At 39.2% G+C, this 13,502-nt stretch overlaps 1 long non-coding RNA gene and 1 pseudogene across 1 annotated transcript; one reads left to right on the top strand and one right to left on the bottom strand.

The window, feature by feature from the left end:
• Positions 1 to 953: 953 nt before the first annotated feature.
• LOC148158642 (uncharacterized) lies at positions 954 to 3,970 on the bottom strand. Its single transcript, XR_015763143.1, has 3 exons — positions 3,927 to 3,970; positions 1,897 to 2,348; positions 954 to 1,792 (listed from the first exon to the last, which is right to left on the bottom strand). It is a non-coding gene; the product is annotated as an uncharacterized LOC148158642 (long non-coding RNA).
• A 2,510-nt stretch (positions 3,971 to 6,480) lies between these two features.
• On the top strand, positions 6,481 to 7,758 carry LOC148158641 (uncharacterized; annotated as a pseudogene).
• Positions 7,759 to 13,502: the final 5,744 nt, after the last annotated feature.

Below are 13,502 nucleotides of genomic sequence, written 5' to 3'. Positions count from 1 at the left end.
TGTTTCAAGGGACATTTCTCTTGTTGGAGTCATGGTTCTCGCCACTCCACTTCGTCCAGCAGCCCTCCAAGGTGTCATGACTGCAGGTGTTTTGAACTGCACACTAACGGGCACATCTAATCTGGGGCAGGTGTCCATTTAGGGAAAGGAAATAGACTGGGTGTGTCCTTTTTTCTACCTCCAATTTGAGTGATTCCATACTTTTTTCCTCAGAATTGAGTGATTCCATATTTATTTCCCTGTGTTTGGTCAATAAAAGTATCATTCACTGACTTCCACAATGTTTTCTCTTCATTTCTTTGAGTGTTCCTGAAAGCCAACAAGTTGCACTTTGGAATGACCTTAATATTGTATCATGTTTTTGATCCAAGTTTGTTTTACAGCATGAAATGTCTGAATGACTGCTCATCCAAGACTGGTGATTCCATACTTTTTGCCAGGGGTTGTACATGTCCAAGAAACAAATGGAAGCTATTTACCATAAAAGTGTGTCAGAAAATATAAAGTGTGTGTGGTCACTCTTTAACCTTCATGTTATTTATCAGAGGAGAGACTGGAGGAGAAGTTAGCCAACTAGCCTACTCAATGTTTTTGCTTTACTTACTTTAGCTTATTAAGACTGAAATTATTCTTGAATTAAAAAAGACATAAACACAACAAGCAGGCTATTGAAAAGACTAATTGTTGCAACACTGATAAATCCCAGCTTGACACAGGAAGAAACTGTACTTTCACTTGCATGTCAAGACATGCAAGTGAAAGTCAATGTTTCTCTGCAAAGAAACATTGACTTTCACTTGCATGTCTTGACATGCAAGTGAAAGTACAGTTTCTTCCTGTGTCAAGCTGGGAAAAGTCAATGTTTCTCTGCAAAGAAACATTGATCCCCTGTTAAACTTGGATCAACTAATGAGAGGTGAACAGAAAAAAACAGACTGTTGCTAAAATGTAAATTATCTGTTAAGTGGAATTTATTTGTTTTTATTGAGTGAGGTTTGTTTCACTACAAACCCTCAAAGTTGTTCAGGTTTTGTGATGCCGCTTGATCTCTAATGTTCTCTAATAAACCTTTGATGCCTTCACTGAACACAAATAGGTAGACCCTTTTTTAATTAAGAAAGAGCAATTTGTTGCAATTAATTTTATTTAGAAAAGTCAGAGTGAAGATTATCTAAAGCTGGTGTCCTGTTACATGAAAAATGAAAATAAAAGTTCAATATGAAGCCACACCCAAAGCATCAAGCTAGACACACGGAAAAGAGTCACTGTTAAAGGGCAACGACAGCTTTGACTTGAATATGATGATTTAAAAATTATACAGAATATAATGTGTTTAAGAAACAAAAAAGTGACATTTAGAATGTATAATACAATGAATTATGTAAACAGGAAATATCCTTCAAGAAAACAAACCATTTAACATAACATCTTGAAAGTAGAGAAATTGTTTTGTTATAACTAGAAGTAAATTTAGTATATCTTTCAAATGTTTTATTATTTTTTACTTTTTTTACTTAAATAATTGTTTGCATCCAACTAGAACATGTTTTAACGTTACTCTAGATTTTCTGCATTTTGTCTGACTGTTCAAATTGGTATTCCTTTTCCCCCCCCAGATGTCCTTGTTTTCTTTTCTGAATTTCTGTCATCCGCTGTTCTGCACCTGTAGATGGATGTCTTGAGCGTTATTTGCATCGTCTGTTCCTTCTTGATGTTTGCAGCAGAAGGACTTACAGAACAAATAGATCTTAAAAACTGCAGTGAGAATAACTGCAACCCAGAGTCCAATGACCTTTTTAAAAAACACATAAAGAAAATGGACATAAAAATAATGTAAATGTTTAACAGCTGTTTATCTGTTGATGAATGTAAAACAAGTAGAAACACGCTGCATACCTGAGACGTGGCGTACCACTCCAGAGTCTGGATCTCCTCTCCATGAGACAAATTAGCTGGTTTACACCATTTCAGAGGGGAAGCAGTCTCACTAGTTTGATAGTGTCCTGACCAGTTGGTCCAAAAACAGGCGTAATAACGTCCATCCATGAACAATATTACACACCAGGTTACAGCAGGAACTAGACCATGAAGGACAGTTTCTAGAAATGATTTACATGGACGTTCAGTACTAAGCATGAGCAGAAAGACAATTAAAGCTGGAGCAGAGAAAAATGATAAAGCAGAGACGGCATTCAGTTTCGACTGACAGGGACAAACAAACTCCAACTCTACAATTTTCTCAAAGCAGAGAAGGATCAGTGCAAAGCCAATGTTTGATGCCAGAGGATTCTTCTCAAGTTGTCCCTTCACTGCTGAGAGCCATTGTTTTACTGCTGCTATGTTCATCTCTGCAGAAAGAACAATTCAAATAAAAGCAACGTTAACTTTTAGTTTATTTTATTTCTCAAAATATGAACATCTCCACCTGTTTAATGATCTAACTTCACTATGAGATAATTTATGCTTCTAATGAAGCAAAACATAACCAGCAAGTTTAGTTATGACATATTATATCTGCTCTTAAAAACAACATGGCTCATGGTAGAATTAAAAACATCAACTATACCAGCACTAACAACTCTCTTTTAATCAAACCAAATACAACACCAACTTCATACTGTTACCTGGTTGTCAAAGTTAAAACTAGACCATTTAGTTTTTCATAAAATTAAGCTTGCATTGTAGAAATAAATTGTTTTTACTGTCAGCACAAAAACCTGTGACAAGATCTGAAGTTAAAAATCTCCTTCTTGGTGGCGTGGCTCGGTTTATTCGCTCTGATTGTACCTAAACTGTTTTGTTTCATTTTCATTTTTCAGTCACAAAACAGTCAGTCACAAAACATATTTGCATTCCTAGATTACCTTTCAGGTAATGAAAGGTAATCTAGGAACCTAGATTACCTTTTCAGGTAATCTAGGTTCCTAGATTACCTTTTCAGGTAATCTAGGTAAATGTTTGTGAAAAATGCAATGTGCTCTCAAAGAAGGCATGTTGTTAAGTGAATGAAAAACAGACATGGAGGTGGTGAGAAAGTGTGACTAATAAAACAAGACTAATTCTTTATAAGTATCAGTATTTATAGAGAACTATAAACCTTAGTGGAGACCAATTTTTAATGATTTTGTTAGTTTCTTTCCTACTTTTGTTCACTGCTGGGCTTTCAGCCAAGGGTGAAATTTGTACTCTGATGTTTTCGCTTTCTTCTTTCACTTTGTATGTGTAAATAATCCAGTTGTATCAAATTACTAATCATTGCATTTTGGTTAATGTATTTTTGAACATTAACCAAATCAAGTTGTACTGCATATTTTTGAACACATTATTTTTTGGGGGATTTGATATGTTTGAGTCATTAGATTCTTACAAAGCATAACAAAAATTATGTCCACTGATCAAACCAGTGGGAAGACGTGAACAGGTTCATCCCCCCGCGCCTCCCTCCGTTGTCAAATCAGGTCAGGTTAGTGGTCAACCATACATTTAGAAATGTTCCATCAAAATGTAGTTAAACTGTGCAGATGTTAGAGAAAGAGACATAATGTCATTTATAAATGTTTTTTTTTACGATAAAATGAGTCTGTATCAGTAAGCGTGGTTCTCGTGGATTAATTTGCCCTTATCAGTGTCTGACAGGCAGAACTTGCAGTATACACTTTTTAGATGACAAAAACATAATGTTGAAGATGTGAAGATTGTAATATACAATTTTAAACCTAATTCTGTAAATAAACACTAACAATGTCATGGTTAGTTTTAAAAACAGTAGGTGATGGAACAAACTGTTTTTGTCTTACTATTGAGGTGTTTTTACCTTTCAGATGATTTTGTATTATGATTTCCTGTACGGCATTCTTAATGATACATTTTCAAATGCAAGCTATTTTTTTAATTATAAGAGTAAGAAACAAATGGAAGCCATTTACCTGAAAAGTGTGTCAGAAAATATAAAGATAAGAATCCCTTAAGTGTCTCCTTTATATTGTCATCAGTCCTGAACCTGCATGTTATTTATCAGAGGAGAGACTGAAGGAGGAGCTGTCAGACTAGCCAATCAACTGCTGTTTCTTTACTTTACCTTATTGAGACAAGACATGAAATGATGCTTAGATCTAAAAACAAAATAACACATGAACACATGAAAAATCATCTTTATTGAGAGGTTAGCTTGGTGTGAAATATGTGAAATTTAGAGCCAAACTAACAGCTATAGCTGTGACTTCGCCTTGCTGCCCCGGCCACGCCTTCTAGTAAAAACTATTTGTGCTTTGAAGCAAGTTCAGGGAAATGAAGAAAAGATCAAAGTACATCACCTTTTATATTCACCAGTCCTCTTACAAAGATGGGAGGACAAAGAGTGTATCCCACCAGTTTCAGTTTACTTCACCACTCTGGTATTTGCTCCTGCAGACTGTGACCGTGGATGGTTCAAACCCAGTTCAGAAATACCCTTTATTATGCGTTTCCAGCGAGCTGCCTCCAACATGAACACAGCAATCAATTTTAGCTTTATAACTAAAATTGATTGCTTGATTGAAATAAAACAAAGTTTGAGCATAGTCTTACCATGAGATTGGTCAAGCTGCTCTCACCTCTGCAGAGCCATATAACAGCAGGAGAGAGATCCTTGATCCTGGAGACTGCATTCAGACCATACCAGATAGTTTGGTAGACCCTGTTCGATTGGGGACTAATATTGCAACATTTGTTACATTTTCAGAACTGTAGTTTGCATTCACACTGCACTGTGTTAAACGACTAAAACTAACTGAAAAACCTGTTCCCCGCATCGCCTGTGGGGGCGCTGCACCAAGAACTGCTGAAGGAATCGACACAAAACCTCTGAAGAAGTCCAGCGCAATTTCCTTCTTCACAAAAAGTAAACAAAAAACGGAGCAGTGTCTGATTTTGGCGTTTGTAGGATTTCTTCATTGATATACATTACAGGTTTGGACATCGCCTGTTAGCCGCTAACGCTAGCGATGCTCCTACAGGCGTTACTTCGCGGTGAGTCTGTACACTAAACCAGGCTGTTCCAATGCGGGATGAGCAGGAATCTGTCACAAAATTATCGCAGCGCCTTTATTTCCTACCCGATTTCTATAAACATGGCTTAAATTAAAGCTGAGAAAATTGCTGATGTTTGTAAGTATTCTCCCTTGATATAAATCTGTAAACAGTTTGGTTTCTGTCAAGATTCAAGAGAGGACTAAGCAAATTGCTCTTTTATATTGGTGAATAATAACATAATTGCTGCTGTTAATTTTATAAAATATAACAAACCATGACTCATATACTTTATATATGGGACATATGAATATGTCATCCTATTAGATGATTAAATATTTAAACAAACGAGACAATTAGTCCCGTTTTTGTCATTTATTAAAGGTTTAAAAATTACGGCAGCTGCAGAGCACCATAGCAATGGGGATTTAGCTGATAAACAGTATGTTAGAATTATGTTTGTTATTCTTACATTTGTAATTTTATGTTACTAGTTATTTTTCTATTTAGAGGCTTAGTGTTCAAATTTGTTGAAACTGTGGAGACACAATCATTCTTACATTAACCTCAAGCATGTTTTTACAGATGGTGACTTAGATCTTCCTGGGATACTCCTGAGCTGTAAACCTATCTGTGTGCTAATTAAGTTTCTGTGTCCCCCTGTTGTGTTTCTGAACTTGCATTCTACTGTCAAGATAAGATGTGGGTTTCACCCCCTCCATTCATTTTCACACCCTTCTTGCTAATAAAAGAGACAAACAAACTGAAGGTTTTCAGAACACATGGTGAGTGGCTTGGAGAAGCAGTTCACTGTGTCTTCTCCTTCTGCAGAAGTTTGGTTGAAAACTCATATACGTTGTCTTTGGTTCTTACTTTTTTATGTAGTTTTGAGAAAATACCTATCAATTGGTGCCGTGACCCGGATTCTCGACGTATCCATTCGCTGACAGACGAAGAACGACGCGCTGAAACCGTGCACGGCCAGAGTCAACAGGACCTGGAAACAAAGTCCCGGGAAGTGAATTCTTCGCCAGGCCAGCATCCTACGTCCGACTTTGTCTGCCAATGACGGATTGACGAGATCCGACCAGACAAAATGAACCAACAGAAACGTGAGTGGAAAAGCGCTATTCGAGTTTGAGTCCCAAAATTGGGTTTGAGTCCCAGGGAAGGAGAGGTATTTTAGAGCCCCTCTCTGGATGATGATATCTCTTTACAGAGATCCTCGCGTAGGCAGGGAAAGGAAGGAGAGGTATTTTAGAGCCCCTCTCTGGATAAGGTGCCCCATAAGGGAAGATCCTTGCTTTGGCAGGGAATTCTGTGTGTGTGTATGTGTGAATGGTGCTTGATTTTTCCTTGAGAGTAAAACTTTCTGTCCTCGGAATTAGAATCCTAGGTGAAGAACCGGACCAGAATTAGTCTGGCCTAGAAGACTGTTCTTCAGGGGACATTAAGCGCTCACTTAGAGCACTCTCTTTGAAGAGAAAACACAAAATATCAAGCCATTGTAAGCTAAATTGCAGAGTACTGAAATAATGGGAAATAAGTGTTGTTGTAATTCCTCACTTGCTGAGGATCCCGAAAGGGATGAAAAATACATGCTGTCCAGATTTCCTGGTAGCATGACATACATGTCAAAATGGGAAAAGAAATATAAGATAGATGGAAAATTAAAAATTGAACAATGGCAAACTTTAGTGGCAATATTAGAGAGCAAAGTGGTGGGAAGAAAGGGAAGGAAGAGAGAAAGAAAAGAGAAAGAGCTGAAATGTGCTCAGCAGTGGTTAGAAGCAACTTTAGAAAGAAAAGAACAAATTCGGAAAAACAAACAAAAAAGGAGTAAATGTGAGGAAGTCACTACTTTGTTTGTAAGACCAGAAGATAATGAGCCTGTAGTTAGTGTAGTTCAAACACCTTCCCCAGACATGCAGGCCCCACCACCCTCAGCTCCTCCAACTCTCACTCCAGCACGAGCCCCACCTGCCAAGCTGACCACAGACCCAGTGTCAGTTTTCACACCTACTAACATCTACCCTCCCCTTCTAGTCTCCCCACCACCATTATATGAAGAAGAGGGTGCAGGTCCAAGTGACCAGGGACATTCATATGATCTGAGAAAGTACAGAACTCCTAGAGTTATGTACAGCCCTGATTCTGAAGGGACAGAACAATATCCAATGATCCAGGTCCCAAACCCTAATCCTAGAGATGCCCAGTCGCCACACATTTATGTTTTCAGGCCCTGGACCTTGGAAGAGGCCAGGAAGGCGGTGGAAGGAATAACACCTGTAGCAGAAGACCCCGATAAGTGGATAGAAGACATGACTGGATTAATCCATTCATATAGACTAAATGGGGTAGAAGCAGGAGAAGCAGCCATGTCCTCATTAGGGAAAGATTGGGCAAAAGTGAGGGGAAATTATACAGGGAAAGCAATTTAAAATAATATTTTAGCTCCAATTCCATACCCTCCAGGAGCTAACCCTGCTCTCTCTGATAATTTTAAAGCACAATGGGACCCATTATGTGAGAGTTAGAACAACTTTCCGCAAAAGGGCAAATTACAGTCATCTGTCAGGAATTAAACAAAAAATCGGAGAAGAGGTAGATGATTTTTGGTTTAGATTTGAAAAAGAGTTCAAAGTTCATAGTGGGATCACTTTTGTCACAACCACACATTGTGATAAAACGGTGTACGATTCTGAATCCAGCCACATTGCTTCCACTGCCAGAAGATGGAACGCCACATAACTGCCTAGAAGCTACAGAGCACTTGCAGCTTCCTAGGCCAGACCTACAAGACACTCCTTTAGCAACTGGAGAAGTCTGGTTTGTTGAAGGGTCATGTTCAAGGGACCCTACAGGAAAAAAATCAGACAGGTTATTCTGTTGTTGCTTTGCCGAACGAAATAATAGAAGCAGAAAAACTTTCCAGCACTCATTCTGCGCAAGCAGCAGAATTGATTGCTTTGACTAGAGCAGGGGTGGCCAAGTCCAGTTCTCGAGAGCCACCATCCTGCAACTTTCAGATGCATCCCTGCTTCAACACACCTGAATCAAATGAATGGCTCGTTATTAGGCCTCTGTAGAGCTGATCCCGATCTTTTGGAGTAAGGATACTTCTAAAACTTGCAGGATGGTAGCTCTTGAGGACTGGACTTGGCCACTCCTGGACTAGAGCATGTGAACTGGCTGAGGACATGCAGCTGACAAAAATGCCCTAGGTTACCTGGAGCAACCAGACGAAGCACAAAATCTAACAACAGCATGGTCAACGGCCTTTGTTATAAAGGCCTGTTCATCCTGGTTTTAGAAAGGGATGGGTAGCAGTACTTTCTACCCTGAGGGTATAAACAGTAAAGGGTGGATGTGTATGAACAGTAAGAAAACTATTTGTTACTAGATGTGTTTTTATAGATGTGTTCTAAGTTTTTCAAAGTCGTGCTGAGCAGCAGATTTTACTGGCAGTTGTTTCTAATTTATGCAGTCTAGTCTTTTGTGCTTCTGTTATGCCACCAAACCAGAACATAATCCAAAAAGCTAAAACACTTCCAAAAGAACTGTAAATCCCAATAACATTAAATATGGTTGTAAGGTTAGAAAATGTGAAACAGGTCAAGGGTTATAAATACTTCTGCAAGGCAGTATAAATTATGTTAAGAAATCAATTAAATCAGTAAACCAAGAAGATGGACAGGCTAATGAATGACTGTAATGAAAAAGAAAGTACACCATGTTAAGTCTACTTTATTTGTTTCACATTTAAGAAACAAGGCCATTCAAAGTGCTTTACCTCAGGAAACATCACAGAGTCACCAATTATGAAATGAGTAATAAACATCACATTTTGTCAAATGTCACTAAAATCATCATCACACATCAAATATGTTGATCAATGTTCAATTTACTACTAATCAAAGAAACTCTAGTCTAGATTTAAAGTAACTCAGTGTTTTGACTGTTTTGTGGTTTTCTGAAAGTTTGTTGTGGTGCATAGAAGCTGAATGCTGTTTCTCCATATTTGGTTCTGGGGATGCAGAGCCACTGCAAAAACACCAAATCTTAGTTTTGGTCTAGTTTCTAATGCAAATATCTTGAAATAAGAAATAAGACAAAACTACATTTAAAAGTAATTTATCAGCAAGATATAGAGGCTTGTTTTTAGTAAATAATTCCTTAATATTGATGAAAAAGCACTAGTTAATCTGGCAGATTAATTTACAAGGGAAAATTGTCTTGTTATAAGCAAATTTATCAGCCAACTAGCAAACCCAGATCATCATACAGTCATCACCATGTTTGACTATTCCTATTATGTTTTTTCTTGAAATTCTTTGTTAGTTTTGAGCCACATTAAGCAATAGTCATGATCTTTTAGCCATCTTCATGTTGTTAAAATCCATTTAGGTGATTTATTAATTCTGTGAGTCTGGTAATAGAAGGACCTGGGTATAGTCAGAAAATTTGAATGCAACAATGGGTCATTTTTAGAGAAGTGCCAATCGATCGATCATAATCGGCCGATTTCCGTGAAAAGGTATGATCACCAAAACCGATCACATTTATCTCACTTCGCAGCCTCTGTGTGCAGCTTCTCTCCTCTTTTCCTTCACACTGCGCAAGCGCGCAGCAACAAAGCTAAAGAAATAACCCGAAAATAATTCAAGTCTTCGAGCTGGCGGTGTAAGACACTGGGATCTGCTCTTGCTCTCAGACCGCCGTTATGCGCTGCTGGTAGTAATATTTCACAGACGTAGCGCCGCTCAACCTCCACCAGAGTGAGCTCTCACACCGAACCTCTGCTTAAAACTTCAATATATACAGAAAAGATTTTAGATATGTATTAAAGTAGGTCTGTTATGACTAAATTAAAAACCTGATCAGGGCATCCCTAGTAATTTTAGTTAATTTGTGATTTAATAAAAGATTAAAATGGTCTGGTTTGATGAATGAATCATAATTTACTCCAGATTTTATGATATGGAGTAATTAAATGTGATTACAAAAGGACGAACTGGAGAAAATCCATAACGGAGTAGACACTTGTCACTCTTAAAGCCTGGGACTGGAGCTCCACCTGCTGGTCAAAATGAGAACAGTCTCTCCTCCAGTGTGTCGATTTTTTTTTATTTCTCCAATTGACGCCTCCATCCGAGTTTAAGACTCTAAAATGTCTTGTTGTGCAATTCCAGACTCTTCTCGAAATTTACGGAGCTCTATTAGCATTAATATTTCACTCACGGTATCGTTCTGAGCTAAGCTAGCATAGCGTCAGTTGCTTTTGTGACATTTTTGTATCATCGCTTTAACCCACTGTCAGTTCACTTCTTGTAGTCTTATGTGACGAAGTTATTTATATTCTAACAGTAGGCAAATTAAGAGTTATCTCGGAGCCCAGTCTGCAAGCTTAGAGGCTGGAGAGACTCCACTGGAAATGACAATAAAATTAGCTCTAGTTAGCTCTGGATGGAAATCAAAAGTAGTAAGGAAGAAAATATGCTTTCAGCCCGCTTCTGCGCAGATTTAAAAAAAATCTGTAATAAACGGGATCATCTCTTTTCCTTCTGAATCTTCTTTTATCACATACACTCCTGGTGTACTTTGGGGCTGCACAGTGGCGCAGTTGGTAGAGCTGTTGCCTTGCAGCAAGAAGGATCTGGGTTCAATTCCCAGTCTTTCTGCATGGAGTTTGGCCTCTCCAAATTGACCCCAGGTGTGAGTGTGTGTGCTGTGAGTGTGTGTGCTCTTGTGTTGCCTTGTGACAGACTGGCAACCTGTCCAGTGTGTACCCTGCCTCTCACCCGGAACGTTAGCTGGAGATAGGCACCAGCACCTCCCGACCCCACCAAGGGACAAGGGTGTACAGAAATGGATGGATGGACTTGGACTTGAACTTTGAACATTAACTTAGCAAGTTTAGGCTGCAACCGTTACCTGTGTCTGTTATTGCACAATAGCCAGCCCCACCTAAACCCGTGCAATTCTCATCGACTGACTATTGACTATTGACCAGCTCTCCAGTTAAAGGGTCGGGAAAGTTTCTAGTTCCTAGGGTTTTTACTCCATGGATAGTCTAGAAAACATTGTGTTTAAGCTGGTGGCGGGAGGACTCGTCTAGTCTCTGACTGCCTACAAAAGTTATCACCCTTTTCAATTATTAAGACAATTAACCCAGTAGCTCTCACGGTTACCTAGTCCCAATAATCACTTTTGTTAACGGCAGCTCTCTCCCTTGTAACAATGAGCACTTGTTGCAGACTAGATAAATTTTAGTGGCTCGGCTCGAACCCCAGGGTGATTATTTACTCATCGCCAAAGATACCTATGGAGCCTCCATTTTCCTAGAACCATGTACATAGACTTTACAATGATCAGAAGCAACAGTAGTAATTCCGGACTCAGAATTAATTTCATTGTCCACAATCATCAACAAAATTTTATGTATATTTTTATTAGTAGCTTTAGCAGGGTTAAGTGACAGCAACTTATTTCAAAACAATTTACCAGTTACAATTAACAATTTTTAGATATCAGATTACAACCACATTACCTATCCCTTCCTTATCCTATCACTAGATTTTCTAAGAGGCTTTGGGGAGCAGTCGGACTCATACCCAGTAGATGTAATGTCCCTTTACAACAGAAATTTTGGCGTTCTTGGTCAGGATCCTGTCTTGTTGAGACAAAAATCCCCTTAATATGGAACAAAGCAGTCCTTTATTTTTTAGACTCTTAGATCCCAATCAATCAGTGACCTTTGTCCATTCACCAAGTCCATTGCAGCAGAGTTGGGGTCTTTAGGGCAGAGAGCAGGGCAACGGTCGAATCAGGAAACCCGAATCTGTGGGTACACGGGTCTTGTCCCTTACAGGTGGTGCGGAGTCTTTAGCCGGTTCTTGGATTCCAGGGCGTCGTCATCTGCTGTTGGTCCTTCTGCATTATGTTAGCTCCTCTCTGGCACCAGGAACAAAGAACCCTTTGCTTCCTCTTCTTAGAGTTTATATATCTTTTGCTTACATGTGTGTGTATGTGGATGGTATAAGTGACAACTCAACCGTCCACATGGGTGGTTCCTACTTGACCTCTTAGCCTTTGGAAAACACCTAACATTTACCCACTTTCACTTCTCCTTTTTGTCCGCTCCTCCGCGAACATCTATTTACACTTCTTCTTTTTAATGGTTTTACTCTGCTTCTCAGCAGTCAGTCTGTCTCACCCAAAAAGCATATTTTATTTTATCCTAATACTCTAATCTGATTTATATTTCCAAAAATTAACATTTGATTACTAAAAATCATTCCACTGAAATATAAACACCGCATGATTACTTAGACCCATAACATGTGTCACACAAAATCAAAGTACCGTATTTTCCGCACTATAAGACGCACCTAAAAACCTTCAATTTCCTCAAAAGCCGACAGTGCGCCTTATAATCCGGTGCGCCTTATATATGGACCAATATTGAGCCACAACAGGTCCAGCAACGGACTTTACCACAGGGGCCGCGTTTCATTGGCTAATGCCCATTTTAGGTCACAGTGCAGCTACCACGTGCGTGACCGTCTCACAAACACAAGCTACAGTAGTAAACATATGCTAATGTACATTCAAAACCATGAATGCCGACTTACCCAGCCTTGCAAGAACAACAGGCATCAGTGATCTTGTCCACAGCTATATTTATGCTGAGGGTGTGAGGATCTGCTGTTTTCCTCATCTATCGGTAGCTTTTAGCTGTGACGCGCACAATGTTGGAGGCATCCAGTGGCTCAAACACCTTGATGTCGTCCAAAAAAGATGACATGAACTTGTTGGTTCCCCTGTCCATTGTCGTGGCTGATATGTTGTGAAAATCCGGCAGAAATGCTACGCTAATTAACTCAGATCGAAATGAAAGACGTCATGTTTACACAGACATGCAGTAGGCTGCTTACGTAGTTGGTCCACTACGGTAAGCAGCCGCCTACTTCTTTTTCCCCCGTAGAAGAAGTGGTGCGCGGTGCATGCTGGGATAGTTGTCAGAACACTGGTTTGTTAATAAAGTTTGATAATACATTTAAAGGGGGGGAGGGGCAGGGGAAGAGAGACAGAGACTGCAGCGGCAGCGTGTCGGTTGGTCTGTGTTACCCAGAAAGCAGTTGGGCATAATATCGCAACACCAACACCGTGAGTGAAACAACGACTGGGCCAGCCTACTATATAAAGTACTCGGGGACCATTTCTTTATTAATGTGGATGTGTAATAATAGAGTATGAAGCGTCTATTCTATGCGCCTTATAATGCGGTGCGCCTAATGTATGAAAAAAGTCCTAAAATAGGCCATTCATTGAAGGTGCGCCTTATAATCCGGTGCGCCTTATAGTGCGGAAAATACGGTACCTGAAATTTATGTCAGACGAAATCAGATCACGTCAAATAAAACGGCATATGTGATTAAGACTTTCTATAATAACTACCTTTATTTCTAATTAACACTACTCTTACAATGAAT

The sequence above is a fragment of the Poecilia mexicana genome, unplaced genomic scaffold (assembly GCF_051168715.1).
Source record: "Poecilia mexicana isolate PSO_F unplaced genomic scaffold, ASM5116871v1 scaffold_6, whole genome shotgun sequence".
NCBI classification, from domain to species: Eukaryota; Metazoa; Chordata; class Actinopteri; order Cyprinodontiformes; family Poeciliidae; genus Poecilia; species Poecilia mexicana.
The sequence above is the reverse complement of the archived record's forward strand: the minus strand, read 5'-3'. Positions and strand labels throughout refer to the sequence as shown.